Genomic DNA, 13,656 nt, shown 5'->3' with positions numbered 1-13,656 from the left:
GCTGCTGTACTGGACAGCACTGTCCTCTCACTGCTGCTGCTGTACTGGACAGCACTGTCCTCTCACTGCTGTTGTACTGGACAGCACTGTCCTCTCACTGCTGCTGTACTGGACAGCACTGTCCTCTCACTGCTGCTGCTGCACTGGACAGCACTGTCCTCTCACTGCTGCTGCTGTACTGGACAGCACTGTCCTCTCACTGCTGCTGCTGTACTGGACAGCACTGTCCTCTCACTGCTGCTGTACTGGACAGCACTGTCCTCTCACTGCTGCTGCTGTACTGGACAGCACTGTCCTCTCACTGCTGCTGTACTGGACAGCACTGTCCTCTCACTGCTGCTGTACTGGACAGCACTGTCCTCTCACTGCTGCTGTACTGGACAGCACTGTCCTCTCACTGCTGCTGTACTGGACAGCATTGTCCTCTCACTGCTGCTGCTGTACTGGACAGCACTGTCCTCTCACTGCTGCTGTACTGGACAGCACTGTCCTCTCACTGCTGCTGTACTGGACAGCACTGTCCTCTCACTGCCTTTTGTCTCCCTTTCTCACCCTCTCCATTCCAGTTGCTCTAAGGCTGTTGAAGTGTTTTTCATCCCAGCTATGTCCCCTCTACTCTCTCTCTTTTTAATGATTTATTCATTTTATGTATACAAATACACTGTCTTCATGTACATCAGAAGAGGGCATTGAATCATATTACAGATGGATGTGAGCCACCATGTGGTTGCTGGGAATTGAACTCAGGACCTCTGGAAGAACAGCAAGTGCTCTTAACCTCTGAGCCATCTCTCCAGCCCCCATCCCCTCTACTTTCAATTCATCTTTTGTGCCCTGGAAACATATACCTACTATATAACCAGTCTTTTCTAGGCCCTGGAATGTATTTTAGAGGAAAAGAGATGCTTTTGTTGGCCTGTGTACTTACTTCAGTTGAGCCGTGGGAAAAACATACATAAGTTAGTGATTATTTGGCTCCTGGCGCTGGGATGGAACTCTGCATGTGAATACACACACACACACACACACACACACACACACACACACACACAGGGAGGCAGAAGCAGAGTGATTCAAAACATTGCTCAGCCTAACGTAGCTCCCAGCTGTAATCTCAGCACTTGGGAGGCTCAGGAAGGAAGGAAGGTCCTGAGTTTGAAGCCAGCCTGGGCTCTGTAGTAAGATGCTGTTTCAAAATGGAAAAGTGAAAAGGCTGATGTCTTGCACAACACCTGTAACCCCAATATTTGGGAGGCGAGAAAGAATCTCAAGTTTGGGTTAGAAAGGGAGTTCCAGGTTAGTTTTTGCTACATAGTCCCAGAAAACCCAGTGACAGAAGAAAAATTTTATCTAGATGCTTGAGTTGACGATAAGATTAAATAAACCATCTATGTGCAGTGCTTTGGATGACTATACTAAATAAATGCTCAGTAAATAATAATAAAGCAAGCATATAATAGTTATGGTTATTATTTTCAATTTTCCTGACAAACATGCAAGAAACTGAGGTCCAAAAAGATTAATAGCTTGCCGAGGGCCAACTGGGTAGTAAGTAGACAGACAAGACTCGAACATGATTCTGGTCTAGCTCACCTCTTCATCCATTTTTTTTTTTTAATTGTTGCTGTTGGTTTGTTTGGTCACTTTTGGATCTTGTTTCTTATTCTGTCGGTACCCAGACACCCAGCCAGATACCAGGAATACAGGTGCCAAGTGGCGAACGTTTGCCAAACACGGCGTTACATCATAGTCACTGAGGGGGGAGAGAACGGGGTGGAGGAAGGTTGAGGTTGGCACGAAAGACTATTTAATAATTAGGATCTTGAAACTGGCGAAGCTGAGTCAGGCAGCCTTGAGAGGAAGTGAGTCTTGTGAAAAACATCTGCCTTCAAAAAGGTGGGGCCTGTGCTTTGGAAAGAAAAGGCAGAGAGGGCATTTCAGTCATGTGTGACGTGCAGATGGGGGTGAGAAAACCAAACAGACTTAGCTGGCTGGCAGAGAGAGGCTAGGCCATGTGCCCTCACAGATAAGGATAAAAGAATTGATGACAAGCCTCTTACTTAATGGTAAGAGTTGTCATGAGTTTCTGTGTGGCCTTCGCTGTGAGGTGGTGGGAGGCAGGCAGCTGTGCGCTCTGATATTGGAAGAGATTTTCCTGCTCATTGTGAAAGCGATGATTTGAACATCAGTAGAGACCAGTCAGCTTGTTTAACGCACTGTGGACAGGCGTAGGGACCATCGTCCACATCACACGATGAGGACAGAAAGGTGGGCGGAGAGCATCGGCACACACACTGCTTCCAGGACCCTGAGCAGTCAGAGACCAAATATGGGTTGGAAGGAAGGAAGGAAGGAAGGGACACTGAGCTACAGAAAAAGCTGGCTGGCAGCCATGCTCCAGAGGTAGAGGGAGTAAGGAAGAGGCCAGGACTGAAGCTAGGGTCGTTTGTAACGTAAGGCAGCGTGTGTGTGTGTTCAGTCACCTGATTGTCCGTATCAGCCCTGGGCTGCCACAGAGTGCTAGGCTCCAGGGGTCCAGTGTTAGACAAAGCAACAGCAACCCAAACCCAAACCGACCAACCAAAAAAAAAAACCCATCTCTGCCTTCTTGGAGGTTTTTGTTAGTGAAACCCTGTGTCATAGAGCAGCATGAGGTGGCACACCCCTCTCCCCGCAGCTCTCAGGAAGCTGAGGCAGGTGGACCTTTATGAATTTGAGGCCTGGTTTAGGTAGTGAGTTCCAGGCCAATCCAGGCTGCATAGTGAGACCATGTTTCAAAAAAAAACCCTAACCCTAGCCCAAAACAAACAAACAAAAAGAAACAGTCTTTCACTCTAACCGGGGAGCTTGCCACTTGGGCTAGCTGTCTCCAAGCCCCTGGGATCTTGCTGTGAGTGTTCCTTCACCCCCACTGGAGGTTAGAGATGAATCCAGGCTTTTATGTGTGGGGTGGTGATCTGGGTAGCAAGCACTTTATCTACTGAGCCATCTCTCCAGCCTGTGACTCCCACCTCCCCTTTCCTTTTCAGCACTGTGGGGTCTTGTTGACACTAAGCAGACTGTACCCATGAGCCACACCCCTAGCCCTCCGACCTTCTTGACAGTGGGAAATGCTCACTGTCTGCATTGTCCAATACAAGGGCCTTGGTCCCATGTTGAAATGTGGCTAATGTGATTGAAGAATTGAATTTTGTTTTGTTTTGTTTTTCGAGACAGAGTTTCTCTGTGTATCCTTGGCTGTCCTGCACTCACTTTGTAGACCAGGCTGGCCTCGAACTCACAGCGATCCAACTGCCTCTGCCTCCCGAGTGCTGGGATTAAAGGCGTGCACCACCACGCCCGGCCTTTTCTTTTTCTTTATTTGTCTTCCTGCCTGTCCTGGAACTTGCTCTGAAGACTTTAAACAAGGGCCTGGTGGACTTTCTCTTCCAGCAGTATGGCTCCCTGACTGTGGTGCCCGACAAAATAGAGGACAGACAAGGATGCGTGACTTCCCTGGCTTTATTCAAACTGACCAAGCCTGAGTTGGGAGAATAAGATCCCCCTCAAAGGCTCTTAAGACATCCTCCCCACCCCCCAGACCTCAAGGAGACACTGGCCCTCGGCTTTGGTCTCTGTGTGTGCTTCCGTGCACCCCTGATGGAGAGAGCCTTTCCTTACTGGCTGCCTCAGCCCGCTGTCTGCTGCTTCCTGCTGTGCTGGCGGTTTTTCTTGCCTTTTGATGGGTTCTTTAACTGGCAGAGAAAACGAATCCGAATCCGATCAAGATGCCTACGGGGTAGCCCGTGTGCATCTCGGGTGGGCAAGGCCTCTGCTTCTGAGGAGCAACCAGCAGGATTGTGGGTAGATGGGCTCCAACAAAGGCTTGTTAGGATCCGCAGTTTATAAAGTAGAGATGTGGGAACCTGTGGCTTCCACAGAGCCGCTGGGATGTGGTAGGGAGACCGAGGGCGCTGTGAGAAGAGAAAGGGCCACTCCTAGCAGTTGGGTTTGATGTGGGGGTGCCCCGAGGCAGCAAGAAACAGTTGCTTGGAGAGAGGTCAGAACAGAAGAGGTCAGCGTGGGTGTCAGCCCTGGGCACGTAGTAATTACACGGTGGCAGGGAACGCCATGCGGGGAGAAGAAAGAGGAGGGAACCCACAAACAAGCTTCGGGACAGTCACGGTTAGGGCAGGGCTGGCAGTGCTGGACGGAGCAGCGTCCGTGGGGGAAGCGGAGGGCAGTGGACAGTGGATGGAGAAAGAGAGCGTCTGTGTTTCCAAAGCCATTATTCACGGGCCGCAATCGCAGCCGCGTGCTGTACAGCCCGTGTGGCAGGCAGGACGGTGGATTCCGCTCAAGGTCGCACTCTCAGGGATGACCGAGCTCGGCGTCCAGGCGGCGGCGAGATTCCAGAGGACACTTGCTCGCTTTCTCGCCACTCTACTGAACAGCCTAAAGTAGGAAAGGTAGGTGGAAGTCAGGAAGGATGGGTTGGAGGTTTCTGGGCGTGCTGGAGATTTGCTTCTCCCAGGGAAGGAGTAGAAAGAGGAAACTAACCTGACGTCGTCGCTCAGCAGGTCTCAAGTGCTCAGACATTTGTATACACAGAAATCGAGTGTTGAGAACTGTGAGGCTAAGCCCTGAGTCGCAGGAAAGGGAGTGGGAGGGGAAGAGCTGAGTGAGGGCTGGTGCTGAGGGAGAGGAGAGCTGGGGCGTTATCAGGGCACGGCTTCCTTGCTTGTTATCTTCTGCGACTGTGATCGGCCTCTGCTTGCAGCTTCTGAGTGGTTCTTTCCGCGCCCCAACCCCCGCCGCTCCCCCCCCCCCCTCTACTGAGAAAGATGTCAAAGGGGAGGGCCATTGAGTCCCAGCAGCCTCAAAGATATTCAGTGAGGAAAAGTGTGCAGCCTGCGGGCTGGAGGTGGGGGCCAGGGCTGGAGTCAGGTTTCTCAGTCTCAATGCTTTGGTAGAGCAGATGTTAGCCTCAAGATAGTGAACTGGGGGTTGCGTCAGAGGTAGGAAATACAGCTAGGCTGGCAGGATATCAAGCCCCAGATAACACTACCTAGTGTCTTTGTTGGCTTTGTGGCGGACCCTAGTGGTGGCATGTCTCCAATGATGGATAAAAACTGAATCATGGGATGGCCAGTTTGTAGGGATGGATTTGATAGATTTAATAATTTCAAAGTCCAGTTCTCAAATAGTGATCTGCAAAATAACAGACACGGAGGAGGTGGAATAACGTGGCTGTGAGAGTACGGGGATCCTGGCTGGCTCCGAGGTGGTAAGGGTAGGGGCCGAGCTTCGCTTAGCGGAGCAGAGGTTCCAAGGGAGCTTTAGTGCCCAGACTCTGTGGTGGTGTTAGGTCCAGGTGCGAGTATGTGCTCTGTTTTAAGAGGCACAGGGACACACTGTAGTGAGGGGGGAGAAATCAGGATGGTAGGAGAGCCGGTGCCAGTGGGGGCTGAACTGGAAGAAAAGACGCAGGAGGCAGAGGAGAGTCTTCAAAATCCTGGAATAGAAGCTACACTGATATTTCCTCTGTGTGTGTGTGTGCGCGCGCGTGTGTGTGCTGAATGCTAGAGTGTGTGTGTGTGTGTGCGCGCGCGCGCATGCGGAATGCTAGAGAGTGTGTGTGTGTGCTGAATGCTAGTGTGTGTGTGTGTGTGTGTGTGTGTGTGTGTGCTGAATGCTAGAGTGTGTGTGTGTGTGTGTGCTAAATGCTAGTGTGTGTGTGCTGAATGCTAGAGAGGGAGAGAGAGAGAGAGAGAGAGAGAGAGAGAGGAGAGAGAGAGAGAGAGAGTGCTGAATGCTAGAGGTGTGTTGGGTCCCTGGAGCTGGAGTGCCAGGTAGCTGTAACTGGCTAGGAACTGAGCTCTAGTCCTCTGCAAGAGGAGTGTGTATTTTTGACTGCTGAGCCACGTCTCCAGCTCTCCTGTATCTCTTGAGCAAAAAGAACAGAGACCAGTGGATGCACGGACTCACTGCGAAGGACTTCCTAATCGTCGGAGCTGGCCAGAGGTGGAGCAAGCCTCAGCGAATGGTGATAGATGCACTGTCGTATGAGGTGATGAAGCCTGCGTTACTCAACCACTTTTAAAAAAGGTAATAGAGCCAGGTAGTGGCGGCACATGCCTTTAATCCCAGCACCCAGGAGGCAGAGACAAACAGGTCGCTGGAGTTCAAGGCCAGCCTGGAGTACAGAGGGAGTTCCAGGCATGCCAAGGCTACACAAACAAACCCTGTGTCAGGAAAAAGAAAAAAAAAGGCAATAGAAGACATTCAAGGACAAATGCTTCCCCTCCTGAACTTTTCAGGATTCTAGTCACTGAGATGGAGAAGGGACACAGAAGACTCGGAGCTCAAGCGCGCCCTTATTTTACTCATTTCATCAGAGTCCTGGGGTTCTTTGAGTACTTGGGTTCTCTCTAGCCTCCTGACACCCCAGTTCTTCTGAGTCAGCCTGGCAAAACCTCCTGATGACCAGTGGCATTAGTCAGTGCCCACAGCGTACATCCTGGCTGGGGAAGGAGGGGAGCAGGTTAGCCAGTGAATAAAAGGGCACAGCCCAAGGGCTGGGCCTAAAAGCCTGAAGGACCCTGCAGGGAAAGTCCCCGTGGCAGAGAATCCTATATCACATAGGAAGTGACAGGTGTTGACTCAGGTTGGTGTCTTTGAGGAAGTGTCAAGGAAAAGCAACCAGGAAATAGGACCAAAAAGCTCAAAATACTCCCTGAGTCAGGACTTGCGCCTCTGCTGTGCGAGCTAGACCCTGCACTGTGGTTGGTGAAACTGATGACTTGGCTAAAAACCTCATTAAAGGGTTGGGAATATGGCCAAGGTGCCTTTTGCCTGGCAGCCTGGCAAAGCCGATGAACAACTTTAGACCGGCACTACTGAATTTAGTTTAGGGTACATGCAACATCAGTACCAGGAAGCAGAACCCTGGGGGATCTTCTGTGCCAGGTGGGATATGAGCCAAGGACCAGGGTGAGAGACTGTGGGCACCTGGGGACGTGTGAGGCACTTGGACTGGCAGATGAGCACAGAGGATAAGTGCTTACTCTTTCCCTGCCTTGTCCATTCACTCTACAATAGTAACTGACGGCCCTCAGCTGGACCTGTGGCACAGGGGATGCAGCCATGAGACAAACAGATAGCATCCCTGCGCCCGTATGAGCTTAGGGCCTAGAGCAGGGCCATCCAACTGAGCCTTCCGGATGACGGAAATAATCATATAAGGAAAGGTATATGGTGTTGGGTGCGTACCAAGTTGAGGGGACTGTGCCGTCTAGGATTAAAGTAGGCTTGGTGCAAGAAGAGCGCCCAGAGGTGGGCTGCTTGGGGCTCATGTGCTCACCTTCTCTGTGCCTCTTGGCAGCAGGGCCTATGGTGCTGTGACTACATTCTAGTTCATCTTGTGGGGTGCAGCACCCACCCGGATTCCATTTCCGCTGTGGACTACCCAAAGGGATTCACGTGCCTGCATTTCCCTTCACCCAGCAAGGTTCCTCCGCCCGCAGCGGTAACTCCGTAGACGTCATTCAGCTAGTCATTCGTCAGCCGCAATGCTTGGTGACCGGCGCAGTTCCACAAAGTGACCCAAGACAGACAAGATCCCTTCTCTCATAGATCTACGCAGACTCTGTAGAAGGATAACGTATACATCAGGTGACGTCAGAGCATCCTTAGCGCCCTGAGGAAGTAAACCCCGTACTGAAACATAGCACGCTAGGCTTTGTAACTCCACAGAGCACTGGGGGTCTTGGGAAAGAATGGAAAGACCACTTAGTGGCTAAGAGCGCTTGCTGTGCTTCCAGAGGACCTGGGTTCGTTCCCAGCACCCGTGTTGGGTAGCTCACAACTGCTTGTAACTCTAGCTCCGGAGGATCTTAGGCGCCTGGCATCTGTAGGCATCCGCACCCTGGCGGTGTATACGCACACGGACATATACACATAGGTTAATCTTTATGAAGAAGAAAGCTAAATACTACTACAGATGTTTGAGAAATCCACACGGAAACATGTTATTTTATGTGCTTACTTAGAAATCCATATATAAGGGGCCAGAGAGATGGCTCGGTGGTTAAGAGCACTGGCTGCTCTTCCAAAGGACCTGGGTTCAATGGTCCAGTATCCACATGGTTCAAACCGTCTGAAACTATAGTACCAGAGCATGTGACTCCCTCTTCTGGTTTTCATGTCCACTGCATGCATGTGACAAACCTCTGGGCAAAACACTCATTTGTGTAAAAATAAAAGAAAATTTAATTACACATTTATATGTGTATGTACGTTACATATATACAAATACATTTCTGTGTTCACACACAGTCATATGTGTGTTTATGTAAAATATGTATGTATACTGTGCTGGCTAGTCTTATGTCAACTTGACACACAAACTAGAGTTATTTTAAAGGAAGAAACCTCCACTGAGAAAATGCCTCCATAAGATCCAGCTGTAAAAACATTTTCTTACTACACCCCCACCCCACCCCGGGACAGAGGGGCAAAGTTTCTTTTCGAAGCCCTGGCTGTCCTGGAACACACTAGACCAGGGTGTCCTCGAACTCACAGAGATCTACCTGCCTCTGCCCCCCCCCCCCCCAGTGCTGGGATTACAGGCGTGCGCTACCACCGCCTTGCCTGGCTTCTTGTTCTAATACTTAATCCTATAACCACAGACAGGTTGTAGCTTTTACCCCTCGTCAAAGATGCTTCTTTTTTTCAATAGACAGAGGGTCCTATAGAGAGCCTCACCCAGTCAAAATACAGAGAACAAGTGACTGTTGATACATTTACAGTGCAACCACCTGCACTGAGAGTGGAGGAAAATTCATGAAGAAGGAGCAGAAAGATGATAAAAACCAGAAGACCAGGACACTGGCTGTGAGACAGCAGCTTCCGGACACGACAAAGGAAGCTGTGCCCATCAAAGCTCAGCAATATGGTTTCCTACAGCCGACCCGAATAATGACAACACCAGTCAACATGCCAGTGCCAACATAGGGATTTCACAAGGTCCCACCCCAAGACGAAGAGCCACAGGAAGTCAATGGCTACTGAGGGAGGGAGAATTCATCTTCAGGGATGAGTCCCCTGACAGGTTATCCAACCCTAAGCGGTCATCCCTAAACACATGTACACAGGGCAACATGAAATGGGCTGAGCTGATGTTTTATATACATACATACATATATACAAAACAGTAAAGAAGTCACGAATTTGAGAGGGACTTGGGCAGCCAATGGGAGGGTGGGGAGGGGCTAGGGAAGGGTAGAAATGATGTAAATATAGTACTCACGCATAAAATGCTCAGAAGAAAAAAGGCAGGCATTGTGGTGTACGCCTTTAATCCCAGCACCCAGGAGGCAGGGGGCAAGGGGATCTCTGTGAGTTTGAGGCCAGCCAATCTATAGATGGCGGTCCTGGACAGCCGGGGCTGAATATTTCGTGAACCATAGCTTCTAGAGCAAGACGGGTTGTACCTCACCGGGCTGGTGAGGGATTAAGAGAGAAACCAGGCATATCGGGAGTGATGGCAGGACGCATGGGCCAGGTGAGTCAGGCAGGGCGGTACTCTAGTTCCCACAGGAACTCTGAGAGGGAGAGACGGGGAGTGGTGCAGAAAGCTTAGAACGCTCGGGATTGCTGACAGGAGCGAGGCTGTGCTGCTGTGTCTCCCCTGAATTCAATGACTCAGGCTTGAGCTTTGGTCCAGAGATAGGGGTGCCCGGAAGGACCCCAAGAGACACTCACTGCTCCCCCCAGCTGATGGCCTTGTTGGCTGGAAAGTAGCCTACTTGAGCTGGCAAGGACTGATGGATTCTAGGAGGCAGGAGCTATCACAAGGCTACTAGCTGGGACCGGATCCTGCCACGGGCTGCCAACTCTTCTTGAGAGAAGGAGGGCCTCTCAGCAGTGGGTCCCCCTGGACCTGTGAGTTTAGCCACACTCTGGAGGGCTTGGCAGCATTCAGTTCTGTGCATCAGGGTATATACTTCTGTGTGTGTGTGGAAGGTGGTGATGGGGGGGGGAATAGAAATGAGAACCTAGGAAGTGGATAAGGACATCTATGTTTCACTAGTCAAGACCCATGGGAATGCCACAGGAAGAAGTCCCCCCCCAGAAGGGGGGAAGCAAGGTCAGAAAAAACCAGAAGCTTCTAGAAGGCTGAGATGGACTCTGCAGGATGAATTCTGGCAGTCAGAAATGGGCCTGAGACCTGGGCTGGGGGCCTGGGGCGGGAGTGGGGGGGTGGTGAGTAGAGTGAGTGTTACTGCAGAGATCAGACTTGGCTCAAGCAAAGGTGTGGACGGAAGCAAGTGCGGTGGGACTTGGGGAAGGTCAAGACAGAATTTGGCCAGGAAGTCCTGGAGGTGAAAAAGCTGATTTTGTTCAGCGTTCTAGCAACCTCAACACCCCCTCTGCAGAAAACAAACAGAAGTTCTCCAAAGCCCAGAGCGAACAGGATGCCAAGCAGCAGAGTGGCCGGATGCAAGGGAAAGAGTGTCAAGGACAGCCAGGCGGTGTGGTGGCGCACACCTTTAATCCCAGCACTCTGGAGGCAGAGGCAGAGGCAGGTGGGTTGCTGTGAGTTCCAGGCCAGCCTGGTCTACAAAGTGAGTCTAGGACAGCCAAGGCTACACAGAGAAACCCTGTCTTGAAAAACAAAACAGAGCCGGGCATGGTGGCGCACGCCTTTAATTCCAGCACTTGGGAGGCAGAGGCCAGCCTGGACTACAAAGTGAGTCCAGGACAGTCAAGGCTACACAGAGAAACCCTGTCTTGAAAAACCAAAAAGAAAAAAGAAAAGAAAAGAAAAACAAAACAGAACAAAACAAAGCATAACCAGGGAAATCCATTCTGGGATTGCATGTGTTGGCTGAATCCAGACTCTTTAAGTTACTCAGTCCTCCTAAGCTGTGGTTTCCTTTACTTCTTCACAGGGTTCGGCTGAGCTCCTGCCTGGTCCTTCTCCCATTCTCTCTTTACAATGGCCTCTGCAGTTCACAGCCGGCCGCTCTTCCACTAGCAGTCCACGCTGACTGGAATGTTTTTTCTGTTTGCACTGCTCTAAAATCAGCATCTGTAAACCACCTGCAAGTTCTTACTTTTTATTTAGTCACTTCTTTATTGTTTCTCTTTCATATAATGTTTACTTACATAACCACAATCTTTCCTTACAATCAATCAAAGGTCAAAATCAAACATAAGAAAATGAAGCCAGGGGTGGTGGCACGTGCCTGTGATCCCAGTAGTCTGGGGCACAGAGGCAGATGGCTCGATGTGAGTTCAAGGCCAGCCTGCTCTACAAAGCAAGGCTACACAGAGAAATCTTGACTTGAGCTCTCCCTGCAAAACAAAACAAAAAAACAATCCCCCCACACCAAAAAAGGGGAATAGAGGCTACATTAAAAAATAGAAAAAGAGCTGGGTGGTGGTGGCACACACCTTTAATCCCATCACTCGGGAGGCAGAGGCAGGTAGATCCCTGTGAGTTCGAGGTCAGCCTGGTCTACAAAGTGAGTCCAGGACAGCCAAGGCTACACACAGAACCTTGTCTCAAAAAACAAAAAAACAAAAGCAAAAGCAAAAAAACAAAACAAAACAAAACAAAAAAAAAAACCCAAAAGAAGAAGAAGAAGAAAGAAAGAAAGAAAAAGGAAAAAAGAAAAACAAAAACCAAACACCTAATTAATACCTGCCTGGGTTGAAATTTCCTCCTCTTTCCTCCCCTTCTCCTCTCCTTCTTTCCCTTTTTCTCCCCCCCTTCCTCCTCCTCCTCCTCCTTCTCTCTCTCTTTCTCTCTTGGTTTTTCAAGACATGGTTTCTCTGTGTAGCTTTGGCTGTCTTGGACTTACTTTGTAGACCAGGCTGGCCTTGAACTCACAGTGATCCACCTGCCTCTGCCTCCTGAGTGCTGGGATTAAAGGCGTGTGCCACCATGCTGGCTGCTTTCCCCGTCTCTCTCTCTCTCTCTCTCTCTCTCTCTCTCTCTCTCTCTCTCGTATACAGTGCACATCAGATCATATTATAGATGGTTGTGAGCCACCATGTGGTTGCTGGGAATTGAACTCAGGACCTCTGGAAGAGCAGTCGGTGCTCTTAACCGCTGAGCCATCTCTCCAGCCCTTTTCCCCATTTCTTAATTTTGAGGCAGGGTCTTCTAATGTAGCCCAGAATGACAAATGACCTAGAACTTAATATATGGCCCAAGCTGGCTTCCATCCCCCAGTACTGGCAGTGCATACATGCACCAGCACGTTCAACTTCAGCTGCTTGTCTTTGATCCATCCGCTTCCTCCTTAGTCCCTGGTCATTCCTGGGGCAAATCTAACCTCCACGTGGGTCAGCACGAGGCTCTGGACAAGACCCTTTGATGGAAGCACCTACAGCATGTAGGGGGCGGGGCTTAGATGTGTCCTCCGGCAGGTACTCAGGGCAGACTGAGGTGGGCATTGAAACTCTTGGTTCCCTGGAGGCTGGAACACAGGCAGAGGTAAACTTATCAGAGACAGGTATGGAGAGAAGAGTGTCATAACCCCTCAGGAGGGTAAAACCCTGAAAGAACAGGCCTGCATTCACACAGGCGGGGACGGGTGGTAACTCCTGCGCACCTTGGCATCCTTACCCTGGGTCTCAGCATGGCTGTTCTCTCTCTGTGCCCCCCTTCCCTCTCTCTCCCCCCTCTCCCCCCACATCTCTTTTTCTCTCTCTCTTCTCTCTCCCCTCCCATCTGTCGGTCGTCTGTCAAAACAAGTCTCCCTACATGGCCCTGGCTGCCCTGGAACTCACTACGCAGACCAGGCTGTCCTCACAGAGATCATCCTGCCTCTGCCTCCCAAGCACTGGGATTGAAAGGCGTTCATAACCAAACCTGGCTTGTTGTTTATTGATAATGGAAAGGACGTTGAGGGCTGGACCTTTGTCTATAGGCTTGCTGGTAAGTGCGTGTTGATCCAGGCGTAGGGCTGGGCCGGGCGTGGACAAGGCTGCCATGGACAGTGACTGACTGGAAGGTGGGGGTTAGAGAGATATTCCAGTGGAGGGTCTGGTGGGAAGGGCAAGCAGGGGAAGGGGATAGAGGCTGAGCCCATGCAAGAGGGGCTTTAAAGAAGGGATGGGCTGACCTAGCACTCAAGGTGACAGAGGAGAGGCTGTGGGGGAGGAGAGGCTGTGGGGGGAGGAGAGGCTGTGGGGGGAGGAGAGGCTGTGGGGGGAGGGGAGGCTGTGGGGGGAGGAGAGGCTGTGGGGGGAGGGGAGGCTGTGGGGGGAGGAGAGGCTGTGGGGGAGGAGAGGCTGTGGGGGGAGGGGAGGCTGTGGGGGGAGGAGAGGCTGTGGGGGAGGAGAGGCTGTGGGGGGAGGGGAGGCTGTGGGGGGAGGAGAGGCTGTGGGGGGAGGGGAGGCTGTGGGGGGAGGAGAGGCTGTGGGGGGAGGAGAGGCTGTGGGGGAGGAGAGGCTGTGGGGGAGGAGAGGCTGTGGGGGGAGGGGAGGCTGTGGGGGGAGGAGAGGCTGTGGGGGGAGGGGAGGCTGTGGGGGGAGGGGAGGCTGTGGGGGGAGGAGAGGCTGTGGGGGGAGGAGAGGCTGTGGGGGGAGGGGAGGCTGTGGGGGGAGGAGAGGCTGTGGGGGGAGGAGAGGCTGTGGGGGGAGGGGAGGCTGTGGGGGGAG

At 51.5% G+C, this 13,656-nt stretch overlaps 1 long non-coding RNA gene across 1 annotated transcript; it reads left to right on the top strand.

Moving 5' to 3' along the window:
* The first annotated feature begins 4,327 nt into the window (after positions 1-4,327).
* LOC311589653 lies at positions 4,328-11,947 on the top strand. Its single transcript, XR_014776597.1, has 3 exons — positions 4,328-4,448; positions 5,932-6,087; positions 10,935-11,947. It is a non-coding gene; the product is annotated as an uncharacterized lncRNA (long non-coding RNA).
* Positions 11,948-13,656: the final 1,709 nt, after the last annotated feature.

Source organism: Acomys minous (assembly GCF_964271855.1).
Source record: "Acomys minous genome assembly, chromosome: 18".
In the NCBI taxonomy this organism is placed as follows: Eukaryota; Metazoa; Chordata; class Mammalia; order Rodentia; family Muridae; genus Acomys; species Acomys minous.
This window is presented reverse-complemented; position numbering and strand designations above follow the sequence as displayed.